General features: G+C 40.5%; 1 protein-coding gene and 1 pseudogene across 5 annotated transcripts in view; both read right to left on the bottom strand.

Annotated features, from left to right (window-relative positions):
* CDK6 (cyclin dependent kinase 6) overlaps positions 1-21328 on the bottom strand; it is a 244070-nt gene that overhangs the window by 177514 nt on the left and 45228 nt on the right. The window lies entirely within an intron of this gene.
* On the bottom strand, positions 3274-4227 carry LOC309844953 (ubiquitin-like modifier-activating enzyme 5 pseudogene; annotated as a pseudogene). Its single transcript has one exon. The product of its transcript is annotated as a ubiquitin-like modifier-activating enzyme 5 pseudogene (transcript).

Here is a 21328-nt window from a genome sequence, read left to right as displayed (position 1 = left end):
ACTTCTCTGTGAATTTAAATTAAACTGTAAAATAAACTAAAGAACACTATCATTAAGTCTGGTGAGATGAACACCACAACCGACCACACACACTTCACAGCCAGATCCACGCTACTCTTTAATGACGGGCAGTTGGGAAGAGTTCTACGACTCCACTAAAATCAATCAAGATCAACTGAATTTCTTCTCACTTTTATTTACTTCTAAATATTCTGATTTTGGCTGCCTTCAGCTCAGGTCATGATCCCAGGGTTCTGGGATCGAATCCTACATTGGGCTCCTTGCTCAGTGGGGAGGCTGCTTCTTCCTCTCCCTCTGCCTGCTGCTCCCTTGTTTGTGTTCTCTCTTTCTCTCTGACAAATAAATACATAAAATCTTAAAAAAAAATACTCTGATTTCTAAGTTTTTGTTTTTGTTTTAGATATTTATTTGAGAGAGCACAAGCTGCGTGGAGGGGCGGGGAATGAGAGAGGCAGATTCCCTGTTGAGCTAGGAGCCCGACGCAGGGCTGGTTCCCAGTACCCCCAGGACTATGACCTGAACCAAAGGCAGCTGCTTAGCCAACTGAGCCACCCAGGTGCCCTCATTTCTAAGTTTTAAAGATTTCATTTTAATATTTATTTGAGAGGAAGAGAGCAAGCGTGCACACAGGCCTGGGAGCAGGGGGAGAGGGGCAGGGGGAAATAGAGGGAGAGAGACTCTTAAGCAGAGTCAAGCCTAACTGGGGTGGATCCCAGGACTGGAAGATGATGACCTGAACTAAAACCAAGAGTTGGCTGCCCAACTGACTGACTCGACTTTATGTGGGCAGAGGGAGAAGCAGACTGCCTGGTGATCAGAGAGCCCGGTGTGGGGACTGATCCCAGGACCCTGCGTTCATGACCTGAGTGAAAGGCAGATGCTTAACAGACTGAGCCACCCAAGCACCCTTATTTCTAAGTTTTATTCATCTACTTCTAAACTTGATTTTTTTGAAATCCCAGAGTCTTCTGATGTCACTAATGTGACTTATTCTGGAAAACTATTCTGATAAAGCAAAAACTCTACTAAATTTATTGACGATAATGCCATTAATCATGTGAGTGCCATACTGTGATAGTGATGACTGCCGTCACGGATGAATTCGCCATTTGGGAAGTTTATCAAAATAACTCCATCAGTTTGGTAAAGTGAGGCAACTACCATTTATTCATGGCTCCTTTGAACCATCTTCTTTCCATTGTAAAGCCACATACTTTGCGAGCTTCACCTTTTTCCTTCCTTTTGCAGAAGAAAAAGCAGTTCCACAATCACCAAGCTTCTTTCTATAGGTTACTTCTATTTTTGTAAATGAGATAAAACCACAATGAATCAAAAATGACATGTACTAAATTCAAACACAAACGCGGAACTGCAGCACTACAGAAGTGCTTCTTAAATGTTACTTTTAAAATGTTTCCACTATAATTAATATATTTCCTTCATGAAAAAAATATTTTTTTTTACTACTGCCTCAGGGCAACACTGATTTTAGCAACTCCAGTTTTTCCTGCAGTTACAGTTTTGAATATATGACATTTCAGTAATTTCCAGAAGAAATTACTGAATGGGGACATAACTGGAATATAAAATAATCATAAAACGCTGCTGAACCAAAAGGTCGCCTGCTTCCAAACCGTTGTTGTTACCTAACTGCCGTGGCAGCAGGCTCTGTTGCTTCATTTTACTGTTCGTGTGACACAATTCAAGAATAACATCTAACCCACCCAAGTTACTTTCCTCAAAGTTGTATTATTCTCTTCAAAATATGAAGACTCACTGATGGTACCTAAGGCCACTGGACTCCACACATGAGACAGGCAGAGGTGAGCTCATGGAAGCCACTGCCCACTGCTCTCGATTATAAGCCATGGAGAAAAGGCACTAATTTTAACGGGCATTTTTTTTTTAAAGATTTTATTATTTGAGAGAGTGAACAAGAGAGAGCGCATACAGGAGCACAGGGAGGGGTGACAGAAAGGGAAAACTCCCAGCTAGCAGGGAGCCCGATGCGGGGCTCCATCCCAGAACCCTGGAATCATGACCTAGGCTGAAGGCAGATGCTTAACTGACTGAGCCACCCAGGTGCCCCTAACCGGCAATTTTTAAAATGTGGAATGTTGGAGCACCTGGGTGGCTCAGTAGGTTAAGCCTCTGCCTTCAGCTCAGGTCATGATCCCAGGGACCTGGGATCGAGTCCCGCATTGGGCTCTCTGCTCAGCAGGGAGCCTGCTTCTCCTCATCTCTCTCTCTGTCTGTCTCTCTGACTATTTGTGATCTCTCTCTCTGTCAAATAAATAAATAAAATCTAAAAAAATAAAAAATAAAAAAAAATAAAATGTGGAATGTTGGGGCATGTCACTCACTGCATAGGTAATTTAGGTCTCTTCTATGTCTCCACTAAATACTATCGAATTATCTAGGAATCAAATTTAAATGAAATATCCTAAAGGTAGCTCACATGATGGGTATAAACTAAATGCTCTTACTAAATTTATTCCTTGCTCCTCAATAAAGTACAGTGACTCCAGATACATATTCCACAGGAGCAATGATTTCTTTTCTTCTGCCGGTGCAGAAATGTAATTTGTACTTCCCAAAAGTACCTTTCTCCATTTTTCTGTGAAGAGGGCTTCCTTTTGTTTGCCTTTGTCTTATTTTGATATAATTCTCAGGTTTATAAACTTTTCCAGTGACTTTACTTCAGCATTTACTTCATCAGGTAACATTTGAGAGGGTATTTTTATTTTACAGGTTAACTATTTTAAATTCACTGCTAACTAAGTTAATAGTAGTAGACAGTTTTCTCGTAAAGAGTGATTCTACATACACTGAATAGATGCCTGGTAGCTCTCATCAACAGGCTGTAGCTCCTGTCCTTTCCCTATATTTGAGAACCACATACTACTTTATTGCCCATGCCTCAGGTACCAGGCCACAAAGGATTATTGGAAGGAAAAGGAATATGGGATCAAATTGGTCATTTCTTCCCACCCCTTCCAAAAGGCACAGACATTTCAATGCGAAGTTTTCAAGTGTTCTTAACTAGAATGAAACATGAGTTTTAGGGGAATTACTGATTTAGTTGAAGGGAGAAAGCAACAAGTAACACAGTATTTTGGGAAAGTGTAACAATTTTGTGAAGACTATGTTTCAGTTCATGTTGCTCTAAGCTTTGCCAGTTTTTAATGAAATTTTTAAATGACAAGGGAATGGGCTTAAACTTGGGAAGTAAAATACAGGTCAGTCCATTATCTACATATTCTTCATCTTGGCCACGATGTCTTTCAAGCTTTCACCAGAATCTTCCACAGTTACCTCAGGCATAGAACCTTCTTACTTTTTGGGAATTGTATATGGCAAGGTCAATCCTTCAGGTAAGTCAGGAACTGGGCCTGAAGAATTGAGTAATTCGTCTTCTGAAACCTCAGATACCAACTCAATACCTCAACCCTTGTCTTCACCTATTATCTCTTCCTCTTGTTGAACAACCTTCTGTTCTTGTAGTCTTCCTGTTGCTTCCTGCAATTTCTGTCAATACACTAAGGATTTGGCTTCACGGACCCAGAAGGGAAAAGAATCATTCACTGCATTATATCCAAGGTAAAAACTCACAGTACCAAACTTTTAACAGAAACTTTTAACACATTTTGCACCAAGATCCCAGCAACCATGCCAACAGTGGCGGGAAGACCGGCTGCACAGCACCATCTCATTTGAAGGTCTTTTCATTGGTATTTACAGCAATTTGGTGGAGCCCATGCCAAACAAGCAGATTCTCCAAGAATTATGAGCTGTATATGCCCTGAAGCTGCATTTTCACTGACCCCAGACTCCAGCCACGTTTGCCCAAGTTCACCACAAGCCATGTTTATTGTCATCCAAGCTTCCAAACCATCCGCACAGCTAAAAACTGGGTCAAGGGGTTTTCCCTCTTCTCATCTGCCATTACTTATTCTTACCCATGCAATGCTGAAAGTCTTCTACTAGAGTTATACTGTAGTTGTGTACTTCCTAAAGAACACCAGGGTTAATGTTCCTCAAAGCATATACTGCTGCTTGAACTTCACTTAATCCTGCTTGATTGGAAGGACAGGTTGGAAGAAAGGTCTATTCATACTGGCCAGCTCCTCCTTGTCGTGGCCAAAGAGTAGCAACGTAGTGAGGTCACCTCAGCAGTCACACCACTCTGCCAACACCTACTATTGCTACAGCAAGGGTACAGATTTCCTCCCTGCAGTCTATTTCAATTCCCATTTGGCTCTGCGCCATCAGGAACCCTGTAGGGGTTGGAGTCTACCACCTCTGGGCCCAGCTTATTGATGAGAAGGCCGCCCACAGCCCACCGACTTCTCTCCCAGGTGGGTTCCCACTCCAGCTCCTGGGTCCACTGCTGCGACCACTTGCTCCCCAGACTCAGCCATGGCTGGGAACCTGGCCACGGCTCTCCCAGCGCTGAACCCTGGGAAAGTGCTCCCAGGTCTCTGCCGCTCCTGCGGGCCTCCCACCCTACTGCCTCCGGGGCCCCACAGCCATCGCTCTCCCCAGAACAAATCCTGAGCCTCCTTCCTCTATCAGGTCTTGAGAGACGGGCCACAGCAGGGCCAGAGTCATCAGTGTCTGGAGCCGGTGGCCCTGCAGGGTTGCCTTTCCAGCTGGTTAGGATGCTGGTATGAATTTCATTAGGAAAATGCAGCGTACTACTTTCTCCTTAGAAATCCCCAAGTGACATCAAGGGAAGGAGAGGTCCTGGGAGGACCCGTAGGACACCTGTCTTTTTTGGCTCCAGTGCTGATGGTTAACCCCTTACAGAGCCACGACTCCACTGAAAACATTTTGGGAAATGCCGCTCTACACTAATGTACAAAATCCAGTCTGACATGTTTAGTGAATACTATCACTGTTAAAAAAAAAAACGTTATATTAGTCTATATAGTTTACACTATATAATGTGTATGATGAAATGCATTCTGAGTCAACGATTATAAATACAGGTATCCCCCAAGTCTTTGAAAGTGCACGCCACTACCCTTTTACTTTTTTACCAAAGTCCTACATTAGTACACCTGTTCTCGCTAACTGAAGAAATCTCAGAGGGTTTTTCCTTTTAGGAAAAAAGGAGAAAATTGAAAACAGCACTCAATACGTGAGCCTTTACAGAGGCAGCACGCACCGCAAACAGTGAACAGGGGATACCCTCAGACTCCTTCTACACAAGGATACTCAGCCTCAGGGCATCAAGTCGCCTTAGCTTGGAGGCTCTCTCTGAGCATCTGTGCTTTATCTTGATTTATTTTGTGCACCCGTTAGCAAGATGTGTCTTAAGGTATCAGAAAACCAAAGAGAGGTTCTGGGAACACTCAAAAGACTTTCCATACAAATTAATGGTAATTGATTCTTCACTTTACACCATTTCAGCCTACAAAAGCTTTCACAGGAACATTCTACTTTCAAATAGCAGGAAAGGCCTGTATTCATCTGAGGAATTTTAGAACATAATATTTATGGTGCTTTATTGTCTACAATGACTCCCTCTGGAATTATCCCAAATCAAATAAATAACAGTCAATGTGGTGGGCAATAAAGAGGACATAGATATTTTAATATAACAAATAAGACTCACATAAAGCAACTGAGCTAAAGCAAGAACTGAAATCCCTGGTATTTGGCAGGAGGTTAACAATCTGTAATATATTTATATAAAATCAATGAGGAATGTGGCCAGGCTGCCTAGAACCCCTACACTTGCAAAACAAAGAGCCAGACAGGTCTGAACATCTGAACAGAAAGACTGGAAAGTAACTTTAACTATGATTCCTTGTGTTGACCAACATCTTGAGACTTTTTGAAAACTTTTTTTTTTTTTTTTTTTTGCTATTCAGTAAATTGACAAAAATACCATTTCAGTGATTATATGATTGCAGTTCCATAAGCAAAATACATTCGCACTGTGTTGAATGTGAACAAAATATCTCAGATGACTTTCAGAGGAAATCAAAACTACCATTCGATATGCAACCATGAGAGCTTAGCTTTCTGTAATCCAAGGAAATGTTCAGAAGTGAAAAGTGGTTCTCAGCATTCACTAAGTCTCCGAACCCAGCTGAGCTATGAAAATCGCAATCCAAAAAAGTCAGCTAGGTCATTACCGTCTCACAATTAAGCCAGCCAAGCCCCTAACTCTCCCATAAAGTTGAGTTCTCTCCCTGTCTCTATAGTCCTGACCCCTTATAGCCCTCAGCTTTCCAGCTGTCCTAGTGATGTCATTATCTCATAACAAAATATCTCCATGAATTAGCTCTGCATCCTACCCATTGTAATTCTTAATGACTGCTTCCTGTTCATATTTTCCATTTAACTTGCTGTTCTGGATCTTTGTGGCATAGGCAAGCTGCCTTCATCTAATGGACGGGATTACATCCAATAGGTTTGGGATTTCCAAAGATTACAATTTACAGAGGTCTCCCAAACAACATGCTTTGTAAACACAAGACCTGCCTTTCTGCTGTGGTTATAATAAAAGGGAAATCTGCATTATTTGCTGTGATTAAACTTTGACCTGTCACAGGAAGTTCTATGAGGATTTTTTTCCTGTCACCTTTTTTTTCATAGTCTTGAATGTTTGGACATCAAATAGTTCAAGAGCTGAGAGATGTCTGGCACAGCTGCCTAAGGGCGCTAAACAAAATTTTATTTGAACTACAGCCAGTCTTTGGAATTGAGAAGAATTCTTTTTTATCTTTCTCTATAGTCCATGGAACACATTCTGTGCCTATAGCTTGCACGCACTCAAGGTTACGTTCACGCATCCTGCTTGCCCTATGCAACTGGATATTGGCCAGGGTGTTCTCCACTTGCTCATTAAATGGGCTGTGTGTGCACTTGTTCTAAACCAACACTGAATGGTGTTAACTCCAGAGGTATTTGCCACCAACAATAATGAAAATGCTCCTAGAAGGAACCAGCCGTTTCCACAGCGTCCATAAACCTTTATGAGTACCTACCACGTGCAGGTGTAGTACTGTACATTTTAGAGATTCCAAAAGATCTATGATGGGTACGGTCTTTAAGATCTTTACCATCTAGCTGGGGGAGAGGGGAGAGAAGACTGATACATAAAACCATAAGTAACGGTGTATGGCTGTGTATCAGTTCCAAACAAAATCTATAAACATAACATGAAACATCAAAGTAAATTCATTCTGCATTCTAATATTCAGTAGACATCTGTGATGTCTGCCTTTCCGACACCTATTCCCTCTTCTGTAAACCATATCCTCATTTGTTTTTGACGAACCCTTCCTGACTTAGTTAATACGGTTGTGGGGACAAGAGTGTGTCATGGCATTTAACCTCCCCTCTAGAGAGTGAGTGATATGGGCTGATTCAGGGATGGACAGGATCATGTGAATCAGTCCCAGGATTTTTACTAAAACTTCTGGGAGAGTAGAGCTCTCTTTATTCTGGGATTACCAAACTGGCAACATCTAAGCCTGCAGCTGCCGATGGCTGTCTTTGCCACCACTTTAGTGAGCATACCATGGACTGCAGCCAACAGGGCAGACAGCCAGCGAGGAGAAATGATAGGCAAGAGATTCTGGAGAACAGTGGTTAAGCACCGGCCCCACTTGTGCCGATACAACCCGGGATTTATTCATTATGTTGGCTAGTAACATCACTTTCACACTTACCCACTTTTGAGTTGCGCTTCTCTTACTTACAAAAAAAAAAAAAAATAGTCCTAAAACATTTATACGTATCTTGAAGTGATTAAAATTATTTTGAAACATCAATATCTGACCTCAAATATGTCTTACATATTAGACAAAATGAATTAAGGACAAGCATATAAACAGCAGTGGTTTCCTCTAGGTGACTGAACTAGTCCTGACTGGCTGGGACAATTCCCCTTATATTGTCCCTCTAGGCACATGTCCACTGGACAAGCGTAACTGACAGCTCCAAAGAAGACGAATTCATCTCTCCTAAGGATTCCTATTTGAGGTTTCTGGTCTGACTGCAGAAGCTTTTTGTGGAGAAAAAGCAGAGAAAGGCAGAAGACAACATACGGATGAGTTCACAGCATATTAGGAATATATAACCTAGAGCAGGAAAGGACTCAGTGGGGTAAGAGGAAGTGAGGAGGCAAGAAGTAGTATTTAAAAACAACATAATGTTTTAATTTAAAGTTCAATTTAAAGGCTGCATCCCGGGCGCCTGGGTGGCTCAGTGGGTTAAGCCTCTGCCTTCGGCTCAGGTCATGGTCTCAGGGTCCTAGGATCAAGCCCCACATTGGGCTCTCTGCTCAGCAGGGAGCCTGCTTCCCTCTCTCTCTCTCTCTGCCTGCCTCTCGGTCTACTTGTGATTTCTCTCTGTCAAATAAATAAATAAAATCTTAAATAAAATAAAATAAAATAAAGGCTGCATCTCAATGAGCTATGGTCCCCTAGGACCCTGATTTACGCAACCTCACTACCTACTGCTGAAAAGGGGACATGCCCAGGGAAGGTGACCCTTGGGCAATGCAGAGCTTAGGGGGGCCGACCTCCCTGTAGTCAAAAATCCACGTGTAACTTTTTATTTTATTTTATTTTTAGATTTTATTTATTTATTTGACAGATCACAAGTAGGCAGAGAGGCAGGCAGAGAGAGAGGGGGAAGCAGGCTCCCTGCTGAGCAGAGAGCCCAATGCGGGGCTTGATCCCAGGAACCTGAGATGTTTTTTTTTTTTTTTTTTTAAAGATTTTATTTATTTATTTGACAGAGAGAAATCACAGTAGGCAGAGAGGCAGGCGGAGAGAGAGAGAGGGAAGCAGGCTCCCTGCTGAGCAGAGAGCCCGATGCGGGACTCGATCCCAGCACCCTGAGATCATGACCTGAGCCGAAGGCAGTGGCTTAACCCACTGAGCCACCCAGGCGCCCCGGAACCTGAGATCTTGACCTGGGGTGAAGGCAGAGGCTTAATTCACTGAGCCACCCAGGCGCCCCATTTCACGTGTAACTTTTGATTCCCCCAAAACTCAACTTCTAATAGTCTACTGCTGACTGGATGCCTTACTGAGAACACAGTGGAGTAACACATATTATGTGTGTTATATGTATTACATACTGAATTTTTTTAAGTAAAGTAAGCTGGTGTTCGCTTCTGCAGCACATATACTAAAATCGGCCCCCATGCAAGGATGACAGGCAAATCTATGAAATGGTCCATATTTAAAAAAAAAAAAAAAAAGATAGCAAAGAAAATGTTATTAGGAAAATAATAAGGAAGAGGAAATACATTTACTGTACTGTATTTACAGGGAAAAATTACTGTATTTACAGGGAAAAATCTGCATATATGTGGGTGAATGCATTCAAACCTATGTTAATCCAAGGGTCTAGTGAAATGTCAGATCGGAACTCCAAAGCAGGGAAATCTCTGGTCATGCTGCTAATTTCAAGGCTACCATCATCTTATGAGGGAATGCAAAGTCAGCATCTCTGATTTACTAAATCACTCGGTTCTTTATAGCCTTAAAGAGTGTGTTCATAAGAAAGTTTCGTGATTCATCTTCTTCTAGTTCATCTTCAGAGTTTCTACTAATCTGAGTTTCTACTAATTCAGAATTTCTACTAATTTGGTTCTGGTGAACCAAAAAATGTTTTACAAGTTCAATGGGAATCCCCCAAATTGGGCAAGCTCACAAGATACAGGCTTGCATGACAGTAAATATTTAAAACAGAGCAAACAGTAAAACTCCTATATATGGAAACACACTGCTACCATATGACGGCAGATGACAGGACAAAACTGGTATACTATTAGTGAGGCCCCAAATAAGCTCTGTGGAAGTCCTAATGGGCATATAGGGGGGCCTGCAGACAACTCTGCTCATTTTCTAGATGAATTCCTGAAATGGACATTAAGCAACAGAATCCAAACTTCTTCCCTAATCCTACAGCAAGCACCAAAGGCACTCTTCCGTTATCAAACAGTTCTTTGAACTGCTAAGGCATTTTGTCTGAATGAAAGGCAGAGAGAAGAATGAGGTAGTAGCATCACTCTGTTAGGCTAACTATGCTATTAATAGGAAAAAGGAAACACTACTTCAGAGCTCAAACAAATGAGGAAATCATAAAAACATATTTGTTCTCTTACAGGGCAAAGAATGGTGGCAGAGGCAAAATAGTCAACACGTGTATTCTAAGTCACCATGCAAATCACTATCCACACGAAGTCAAGAGACAGAAAACACAGGCAGCCAGATGATGCTGAGCTGATTATTTTTGCGGAGTCCAGTACCAACACAAAATAGTTCCGTACATTCAAAAAGAACGTAAAGTTGACTCTACCAAAAAGAAGAAACCTACAAATTGAAAAAATCAGGAACTTCTCCATAGGAATTAGAATAGACATCATTGATCACCCCCACAATAGCGCAGGAATGAGCTACTAACTACTATTACCTGTTGGGTTCTACACTGAGACTCAGTCGCCTTATTTCCACAACCAGTCAGCTTCCATTTGCCTCTTGACAAACATAGATATGTTGGTTAAAACAAAGGCATGACAAAAGTGAAAGGATTAAGAGACGCCCAAACGTGTAGCATTTGGTGAGAAATGGGGTTCAGGGGTCCTAAGTCCTAAACCTTCCTGGCAGGTCAGAGGTTGCAGATTAGCAAACTAAAGACAGCCTTTAACTGGAAAAGCTTCTCCACACTTTGGTTTACCCTGTTCTTTTAATTCTCCACGGCACCTGGGACAGCAGGTGTTCAAGAAATGTTTACTAAATGAATTAAACTTCTCAGAAAACTGTAACTCAGGGAGAAGTCAGCAGTGAAGTAAAACAGAGGATCTTTGGAGATGTCCACAGGAAAGAAAGCATGGCATCCTGAGTAAGCCAAATCCTGTCACTGAGGTGAAGCGAGGACATACACTCATAAATTGCATTTATTAACTAACACTGATAGTTTGCTCCCTATCTACTCGCTACTACTACATTATTTGGACTTTTTCAGTCCTCACAACAATTCTATGAAATGGTGCCCACTTTACAAATAAAGAAACAGACGTACATAAACAAATGTTCACCACAGCCTCATTCATAATAGCGAAAAACGTAGAAACCACCCACGTGTCCATCAATGGGTGCATGGATAACGAGAAAGTGGTATATCCATGTAACAGAGTATCATTTGACAATAAAAAGGAATGAAGGGACGCCTGGGTGGCTCAGTTGGTTAAGCAGCTGCCTTCGGCTCAGGTCATGGTCCCAGCGTCCCATCGGGCTCCTTGCTCCGCAGGGAGCCTGCTTCTCCCTCTGACTCTGCCTTCCACTCTGTCTGCCTATGCTCGCTCTTGCTCGCTCTCTCTCTGACAAATAAATAAATAAAATCTTTAAAAAAAAAAAAAAAAGGAATGAAGTACAGATACATGGTACGGCATGGATAAATCTTGAAAAGATTACACTAAGTGAAAAGAGCTGGTCACAGAAGGCCATATATTGCATGATTTCTTTTATATGAAAGGTCCAGAGTAGGCAGGTCCATGGAGACTGAAAGTGGGTTGGTGGTTGCCTAGGCCTGAAGGTGCTGGGGCAGGGAGAGGAACAGAAAATAACCACAAATGGGTACCGGGGTATTTTCAGGGTGATAAAATGGTCTAAAATTAGATCATGGTGATGGCTGGACAACTCAGTAAATGGACCAAAAACCACTGAATTGTTTATACAGATAAATTTGATGTAGGTAGTAAAGTATATCTTAATAAAGCTGTTGAGAAACAAAAGGAGGAAAGAAACAGCCAGAATGAGGTTCAGTACGTTGCCTAAAGCATAGGACCGTAAGTGGTGGAGACAGGATCTGAAGTCAGGCTGTCTGTTTCCAGAGTGGGATTTCCTAACCACTGTGCAATCCTGCCTCTGCAGCACTTGGGTCAGAGACCTCTCTATGGCACAGGAGGCACATTGGCTGACGGGAGCTGGCTTCATGCCAACCCCCCAGAGGCCTCTGGTAAACCTGGACATAGTAGTATATGCTTTTCATGCTGGACTGAAAACAATACATGTTCAGAAAATTCACAGGAAAAATAAAGTGGAAGACTATTGATCCCCCAGGCCCTCTTACATCCTTCCCCTAACTAGTTAGAAAAATGACCCACTTCAGTTCCCCCAACAGAGCCAGAAAAAGATATTCTGATCTCAAAAATACAAGAGTTAAATGATCTTTTTGAAAGTAAAGTCAACAGCTCTGGCTTGAGTCAGAGAGAGTGCTGGATTCTGGAAAACTTTCAACATCCAGTTCTGTCTCCATTTCTGACCTGTAAAAGCCCCGTTCTCCAGCTTTGGGCCTCTCTTGAGGAAAAACGACGAATCAGCCCAAACTAGGCAGCTGTCTGTGCTGAAGGCTGTCTGCTGGGTCTTAGAAGAAAGCTAACCAAACTTTACCAACACCATAAGCCAAAAATCTTTCATAATCACATCCTTATGAGGTGAGTAAATTTATCCCAGCACTAAGTCACGCAGGTACTTAGGATTAGGTTCTTATCTAATAAAACCACCACCAAAGTGAGTTCCTTTTAAGGAAACATAAAGGACTGTAAACATATGAGAAAATGTTAAACTATAGTAATAACTTAATGAAACATAAATGAAAACATCAGCAATACACTATTTAAGTTCCTCAAACTGGGTAAGGAATTTTTAATGATAAAATGGCATAGCATCTGGAAGGGTTTGTGAAATGGATCCACATCACTGTGGGAGTACAAATTGGCAAAAACAACACAAAAAACCACAACCAACCAACCAACCAAACAAAAACCTTTCTGGAGAGTAATCTAGGAAGATAGATGGATATGTAAATAGATACCTATAGATCATATGGCCTTTAAAAAAGTGATTCAGATTCATATTTACTGAACATGGAAAGGTGTTCATAATATATTAAAAGAAAATGAGGGTTTCAGAAGAATATGTACAGCTTGATTCTGCATGTATGTATACACAATGGTTGAAAGATGAATCAAGATGCTAACAGTGGTTATCTCTGGGTGATGAGCTTACTGAGCTGTGTTTCCTGTTATTTGTCCAGATTTTCGACAATGAGAGCGTATCAATTGTAAATAATAAAAAAGAATCATCATTTTAAAAACAAGAATTATAAAAGCTTCTTTTCTCATTTAAGTTTTCTTTCTCCCATCACCCACATACTTTTCTTCAACCTGCTCCTCTGAGTTCCTGACAAAATCCTGCTCCTCAATCCTGAAATGGCAAGTTTTTAAAATTAAATTATGTTAACAACGTTAAGTTCTTAAATTCATTCTAGGAGAAAAAAATACTATGGATGTATTACTGCCTCAGTGAAGGGATGAGATTTTAATCTTTCTCCAATATGTAGCAACTCCATAAAAGAGCTTGTAGGAAAAATAAAACTATTTTCTGATCCCTGGCTAAATGTTAGGGCAAAAGTAACAGAATTATCATGATATAAAAGAGAAACAATGACAGCCCATAAATTCTTTAAATTACTCTAATGTTTATCATAGAAGCCAGAGAAAAGTCCTACATGAGAGAATTATGGAATTTTGAAAGTATGGGGAACTTCACAGATTATCCGGCTCCATACAATTGTTTTACAGAGAAAGAAGCACAGGCTAAGAGAATGCAGATAGGCAAAGCAACAGAAGGAGTAAGAAACCTGGGTCTCATGACTAAGATAAGAATTCAGCGCCCTTTCTAACAGAACAAGGTATAAGCAACCAAAATAACAAAAGCATGTTTTTTCTTAAAAAAAAAAAAATCCATTATAAAAATTAACACCTAACATCTTACATTCTATTTTATTTTTCTTAAGATTTTATTTATTTATTAGAGAGAGCGAGCATGCACATGTGCACACAGGCAGAGGAAAAGGGGGGAGAATCCTCAAACAAGACGCCCCAGTGAGCACATACGGAGCTGATGTGGAGCTCGATCCCAGGACTCTGAGATCATGCATGACCTGAGCTGAAATCAAGAGCTGGCCCCCCCAACCGACTAAACCAGGCCCCTCTAACATAATTACATTCTAAAATTAGATCTGTTAAAGCCAAATTTCCAAAAACTACTGTGCTAAGAACTGAAAAAAAGAGGCACCTGTGGGCTCAGTCAGTGAAGTATATTCCCTTGGCTTAGGTCGTGATCCCAGAGTCCTGGGATTGAGCCCCTTATCGGACACCCTCCTCATTGGGCAGCTCTGGCTACTTGTACTCTCTCTCTGCCAAATAAATAAATAAAGTCTTTAAAAAAAAAAAAAGAACGGGAAAAAATCTATAAAGGACACCATCAGGAAACTATATTAAAAGGTAAGAAAACAGAACATAGTTGGAAAAGTTAAAAGAACTGACAACTCTATCAACTGCCAAACTTAGGCATCTGAAATTAGGTTGTTTTGTTCAGATGTAAGAATGTGTAATATTAAGTTATGATTTAGTATGCTTACATATAAATTTTATTTTAAAATTTTAATTTTAAAGTTGTAAAAGTTTAATCTTTGTTCTAGGAATATTTCATCTAATAAGGTAAATATTTCATGTTGAGAGCAGTTAAAAACTAAAGAAGAATTTGTACATGTAGCTCCAACTACATGTCCCCTAAGGAACAATATTTCTTTTGCAAAGACATAGGAACAACTCATATTTAGACTCTGTAAGGGAATTACCCACATTAAGTGAGAATTTTTCATACCTGATTCTTACCCACTGTAAGCCCTCAAACAATTTTTAAAAATCAAAGTTTTTGGGGCACCTGGGTGGCTCAGTGGGTTACGCCACTGCCTTCGGCTCAGGTCATGATCTCAGGGTGCTGGGATCGAGTCCCGCATCGGGCTCTCTACTCGGCAGGGAGCCTGCTTCCCTCTCTCTCTCTCTGCCTGCCTCTCCGACTACTTGTGATTTCTCTCTGTCAAATAAATAAATAAAATCTTTAAAAAAAAAAAATCAAAGTTTTTAATGGGATTCTCTGTAGCATGCATTGAACATTTTCTTGGCTTTTTAAGCACAATATACTGATTGTGTTCTACCGATGGATCATTTGTAGTCATTACTGTTATTATGAAGTACAATCATTTATTTAATTTGCTACATTATTATGATCCTTTGAGTGTTTTCTAGGCACATTAATGTGAGGCCAGGAGAGCCACACTGAGAGACATTATACATCAAGCTGCCAAAAAGCAAAAAAAAAGAATGTGGAAACAGCAAGGATAAGCTACTCACCACCTACAAAGGTAATTCGGTACATTGTTTACGAGCCAACACCTCATCAGAACCACGGAAGATAGGGGCCTGGGTGGCTCAGTTTGTTAAGGGTCTGCCTTTGGCTCAGGTCATGATCCCAGAGTTCTGGAATGGAGCTCTGCATCAGGATCCTTACTCTACCAGATGTTCCCTCTGCCCACCCTTTCCCTGCTTGTACTCTCTGGCTTGCCCCAATGCACCACCCCTGCCCTGGTCAAATAAATTTAAAAAAAAAAAAGAACCATGGAAGACAGAGGGCAGTGGATGACACATTTAAAGGCTGAGAGAAAAAGCTGTTAACCAAGCATTCTATATCCAGACAAACTATCCCTCAAAAATGAGGTGAAATGAAGACATGCTCAGATGAACAAAAACTGAGGGAGTCTGTTGCCAGTAGATTTCCCTCAAAGAAATGCTATAGGGAGTCCCTCAGATTGAAATGAAAGGACAGGAGAGTAACTCAAAGCTGCATGAAGAAAGAAAGAACAATGGCAAAGGTAACTAGCTACATAGGTAAAAATTTTAAAAGCCAGTATTATTGTAGTTTCTTTTTGGAACTATTTTTTTCCCTAATATGATTAAAAAGACAAACGCATATGACAATAAGTATCAATCTATGGTCGTACAATGTATAAAGATGGAACGTGTGACAATAATAGCATAAAAGGGGGTAGATGGAGCTGTATAGGAAAAATGGTTTCTATACACTATACAAGCTAAGTTTGTGTTATTTAAAACTAAATTGTTTTAGGTTTAAGATATTAACTATAATTTCCAATGTAATCACTAAGAAAAATTGTTTTGAAACTATCCAGGTCCTGAGAAATATTTTCATGAATCTTTTCTCTATCATTTATGAGCCCCTAGAGTGAGCCTAGGACCGTACCTGAGACTTTTCACATGCAAACTCATTGAATTCCTTTAATATCCCAATGAAGTGGTTATTATTACTTTCATCTGATAGATGGAAACTGTAAGACACTTAACCTGGATTTCAATTAAAACCTTCACATGCTTCTTTCTCCTTGATCTGGACCTCCAGCATCTAGAAGCTCATGGTCCCATTCTTTTCCCACCCAGTGCACCACCACCTCTGCGACATAGCCAACAACAAATGATAATTATCTCCCCTGTGGCCAAGACTTTATATAGTACCTACAGGTTGCAGAATTCCCAGCCTCTCTCTCCAAAACAGTTCTTTCCACAAATGCCACAGTCAGTCAGTCACCGCTTGGACAACTTGAACCAATATTCTCAACATCAATTTCATAGTGTCTAGAACAGAACTTACCCCTGTTGGTGAACCACACCACCAACCAACCAATTTTCTAAGCCCAGAAACCTTCAAGTAATCCTAGGTTCTTCCATGACCTCATACATCTAACCAAGCACCAATTCCACCACCTAAATGTTTCTCTATCCACTGCTACTTCCTGAGTTCAGGTACCCATCACTCTTGTCTAAACCTCCATAGAAGGCCTTTATCCCATTCACTGCCTTGTGGAGACTTCTGTACTCAGCCCCTCACTCTGGTCCATAAACCTTCCACATTGTACACCCAATTGTAAGACCAAACAAATGTTTTTGGCCAACAAATGTTTACTTAGTATTTGTTATTTTCTAGCATTGTACGGGGTGTGCTAGGGATAGAAAGATGAAAGGAAGAAAGACATTTTCTTAAGCTGTTCAGAGTCTAGTGGGCAGGCAGACATGAAAAGATGAATTATCAACTAATGTGGAAATGCTGAGGTAGAGAGATATACAAGGTATTTTAAGAGTAATAAAGAGCACCTAACTCAGACTTGCAGGAAAGAGTTCACAGAGGAAGTGACAACTGAACTTACCTAGAAGTTGCCCAAGAAAAGTGGTAAAGAAAGGGCAGGAGACAGTGTGAACAGAGGATAGCAAGAAGTCCCACTAGAGAAAAACCTTGCATGCCATAAGAAACTTTCATCCTGTGGAAAACAGATTACCTGCTTCTGATTTTTTAAACGGCTCATTCTGATGGGCATGGGTAAGAGGGGAACAGTGGCAAGAAGACCAGTCAGGAGACTGTTGCAGTTGTACAGAGAAAATAAAGAGGGCCTGTCCTAAGGAATTGGCAGCAAGGACGGAGAGGAGAGTGCAGATTCCAGAAATATTTAGGAGGTTGAGTTGGCAGGACTTGCTAAGTGTCTGAATGTGGCGGGGGTGGAGGGATGAGGAAGGAGGAGAAGCCAAGGATGACTCATAGGCTTTTGACTTTGGGGACTTGGTGCCACCCCATGAGATACAGCACTGTTCCCAGACCTTTGGTTTTCAGGGAACTGTAAAATTTCCAACAAATTTTGGGCTCTGACAGAATGTTGTCAACTGAAGACATAAATGTACCCTACCATCTACTACCAACATCATTTCATTAGAAAAAGCACATTTTAACACCCAAAATGTAAACAGATTTAGCTTTCTGAAAAATTCACCACAGGGCCCTTATTTTTCTAATTTCATCACAGATGAAAGGAAATTGGTACCAGGCCTCAGACCCAAACTGGGAAGCCCTGAGAGGGAGATAAAGCAGAAGTCCGTTCAACAGTAAGATGATGAGTTAAAGGCATTAGAATATAGAGTCCCTGCCCTCACTAACTCACTAGCCCTAAAGAGATGTCTATCTCCTGTACATTAAGGGTTACAAAAGAGTTCAGGAGTTATGGAAGCCCTGCAGAAGAGGCACTCCTATGCCGCTAGAGAGGGGTGTAGCTGGGGCACAGGATCTCAAAGGATGATCTGGAATTTGCCAATAAACAAGGAAAGTTTGGCATGGTCTGAGCAGAAGGAACAGCATGTCCAAAGGTAGGTAGGTATGCAGGAAAATTCATATTTGGGGAATTGTGGATAGTTTGGCATGACATGGTGATTATCTTGGAAAATGGCAAGAGAAGAGCTAGAAAAGTACACAGAAGTGAAATTACAAAGGGGTTGGTAATCCAGGCTAGAAGTCTGGAAATTATCTTAGGAGCACTGGGGAAGAACCAAAGGATGTTACTTACAGTAGGCAATGCCATGGCCACATTTACCACTTGGAAATACACTTTGACTGTAGAGCAGAAGTTAGACGGTAGGGGATAAAACTGGAGGCGAGGAAAACAAGTTGGAAGTGTCTGCAGAAGCCCAAGTTAAGAAATACAGACAGATTAAGGCAAGAGAAGCAGTAAAAAAAGTGAGACCAATACCACAAACAAATATTTACTGAGCTCCTACTCTCTTCTCGGGGTATCAATGTCAGTGAGACAAGATCCCTGCTCCCTTGGAGCTTATTTTCTATTGTTGCTAACAAAAAGAGAATCACACTTTTATATAAATGTTTTGTAATTAAAATATTTCACCAACTATCAGATGCTTTCACAAGTCTCTCTATATGCATGCTTACATATGATAAAGCCACTTTTAAATTGCACTAAATTTATGTGACTTATTCAACCATTCCCCCATTCTTGTAACATTGGCTCATTACCTGATGGTAATGTACGTGACATTGCAAAAATCAAAACTTACATACTTTTCTGAATCAAAATGCATGTACTTTAATAAAGTTCTTGATCCAGGGACGCCTGGGTGGCAAAGTCAGTTAAGTGTCTGATGCTTGGTTTCCGCCCATGTAGTGATCTTGGTGTCCTGGGATCAAGCCCCATGCTAGGTTCTATGCCCAGTAATTTATATTCCTATGGTAACATCTAGGAGGTAGAATCCCTAGGAATCCAAGGAAGAACTGTAAACACACACTTGGAGCTTTGGATACGGGTCCAGTAACAGTTTGGAAAGTCAGAATCCTGGGGACTGTTAAGATGCAACAGAAAGAGCAGCACCCCTGAGCAAATCAGAGACGGGCAAGAACGCAGCTGAGAAAATGTTGTCACCAAGAAAACAAGGTAATTAAGAAAATAATTTCACTTACAAGAGCATCAAAAAAAGAACAAAATAAGAATAAATTTAAGAAAAGAAGTTCACTGCACGCTGAAAACTAACAATGTTAAGAGAAATTAAAGAGGATCTACATAAGTGGAAAGACATATGTATTCACGAGAGGGAGGGACTTGGTGTTAAGGGGCAGTACTCCCAAAATTGATCTGTGGCTTCCATGCAATCTGTATCAGAATCCCAGACTGTTAGCAGAAACTGACAACAAGCTGACCCTAAAGCTCATACAGAAATGCGAGGGACCCAGAATAGCCAAAATAATCTTGAGAAAGAAAAAGCTGGATACTACAGAACTACTATAGAACTACTAGACACTATAGAACTCAAGACAGGGTGGTACTGCCGTAAAGACACACATATAGAGCAACAGAAGAGAATGAAGAGTCCAGAAATTAACTCTAGTGTGTGTGCTCAACTGATTTCCAACAAGCGTGCCCAAAAAAGATGGGGGAAAGGATAGACTCTTTGAGGAACAATGCCATAATAACTGGACAGTCACATACCAAATACTGAAGTTGGATCCGTACCTTAAAACAAACATAAAAATTAACTCAAAATGGATCACAAACCTAACTGTGAGAGCTAAAGCTATAAAACTCTTAGAAAACAACGTTAAGAGTAAAGCTTCATGACCTTGAGTTAGGCTATGGTTATCTTGGATAGGACACCGAAGGCAAAAACAACAAAAGAAAGAATAGGTAAACTGGATTCGTCAGATGATGTCCTTTATAGCACCAAGGGCCTATAAAGTCCTTGGGGCTATAAAGGACATCATCAAGAAAATGAGGTGCCAACCCAAAGATGGGGACAAACTATTTGCAAATCATGTATCTGGTAAGAGTCTTGGAACTAGAATACATGAAAAACTCCTTGCAACCCAATAATCAAAAGACAACCCAACTTAAAAATGGGCCAAGGTTATACCTCAATAAAGCTGAAAATAAAGTGAAATTAAAAAAAAAAAAAAAAAAACCAGGGAAAGGATTTGAATAGACATTTCAATAAGGGCCAAAAAGCACAGGAGAAGATGTTCACACATCATTAGTCACTAGACAAATGCAAAGCAGAACCACAAGATACCACCTCATATATACCAAGACCACTAAAATTAAAAAGATAATAAAAATATTGGCAAAGATGGAGAGAAAGTGGAACCCTCATACGGTTCTACACCAGCGATGTAATTAGGTGCAGCCACTCTGCAGAAACAGTCTGGCAGTTCCTCAAACTCTTAGGCATAGAGTTGCTGCATTAATTCTATTCCTCGATATATGCCTAAGAGAAATGAAAACACATGTCTGCACAACGACTAGCACAGGAAAGTTCACAGCTCCAAGACTCGTAATAACCAACAACTCGAAACAACCCAAAGGGTCTATCAGTGGATGATAAATAATAAAATGTGATAAATAAATAAAATGTGCAATACACATATAGTGGGGTACCATTCCATTCCAAAAAAGAGCGACCAATACATGCTACAATGTGGGTAACTCCTGAAAACCGTATGTTAAGTGAAAGAAGACAGTCCTAAAAGACTATGTATTGAATGATTCCATGTATATGAAATGGCCAGAGTAGGCTAATCTTTAAGAACAGAAAGTAAATCAGAGGTTGCCTAGGGTGAGTGGTAGCAGGTGGATGGAAGAAACAGGGATTGACTGCTAATGGGGATGGTGTTTCTTTTAGGGGGAATGAAAATGTTCTAAAATTAGATTATGGTGATAGGTTGCACAACCCTGTGAATACACTAAAATCACTGAATCACCCACTTCCAATGGGGGAACTGTATGGCATGTCAACTATGTGTCAAAAAGCTATTTGAAAAAGAAAAAATGAGGGAAGAGACTACCTCAAGAAGAGAGGAGGAGTTAATGCTACACAAGGCAAAAAAGTATATTACGCTCTTTAAAATACTTCCATTATTGTTTCCTGCCCACAGGACAAAGCAGCAGGACAAAAATCTAACATTTACTGAGTATTTACTATATATGTTAGACATGATTAAGAACTTTATCTGAAAAAAAAAATTAAATAAAAATTTAAAAAAGAACTAAAAAAAAAGGATTTTATTTATTTGAGATAGAGAGTGAGAGA

The sequence above is a fragment of the Mustela nivalis genome, assembly GCF_964662115.1.
Source record: "Mustela nivalis genome assembly, chromosome: 12".
NCBI lineage: Eukaryota > Metazoa > Chordata > Mammalia > Carnivora > Mustelidae > Mustela > Mustela nivalis.
Note: the sequence above shows the minus strand (reverse complement) of the source record. Positions and strands in the feature narration are given on the sequence as shown.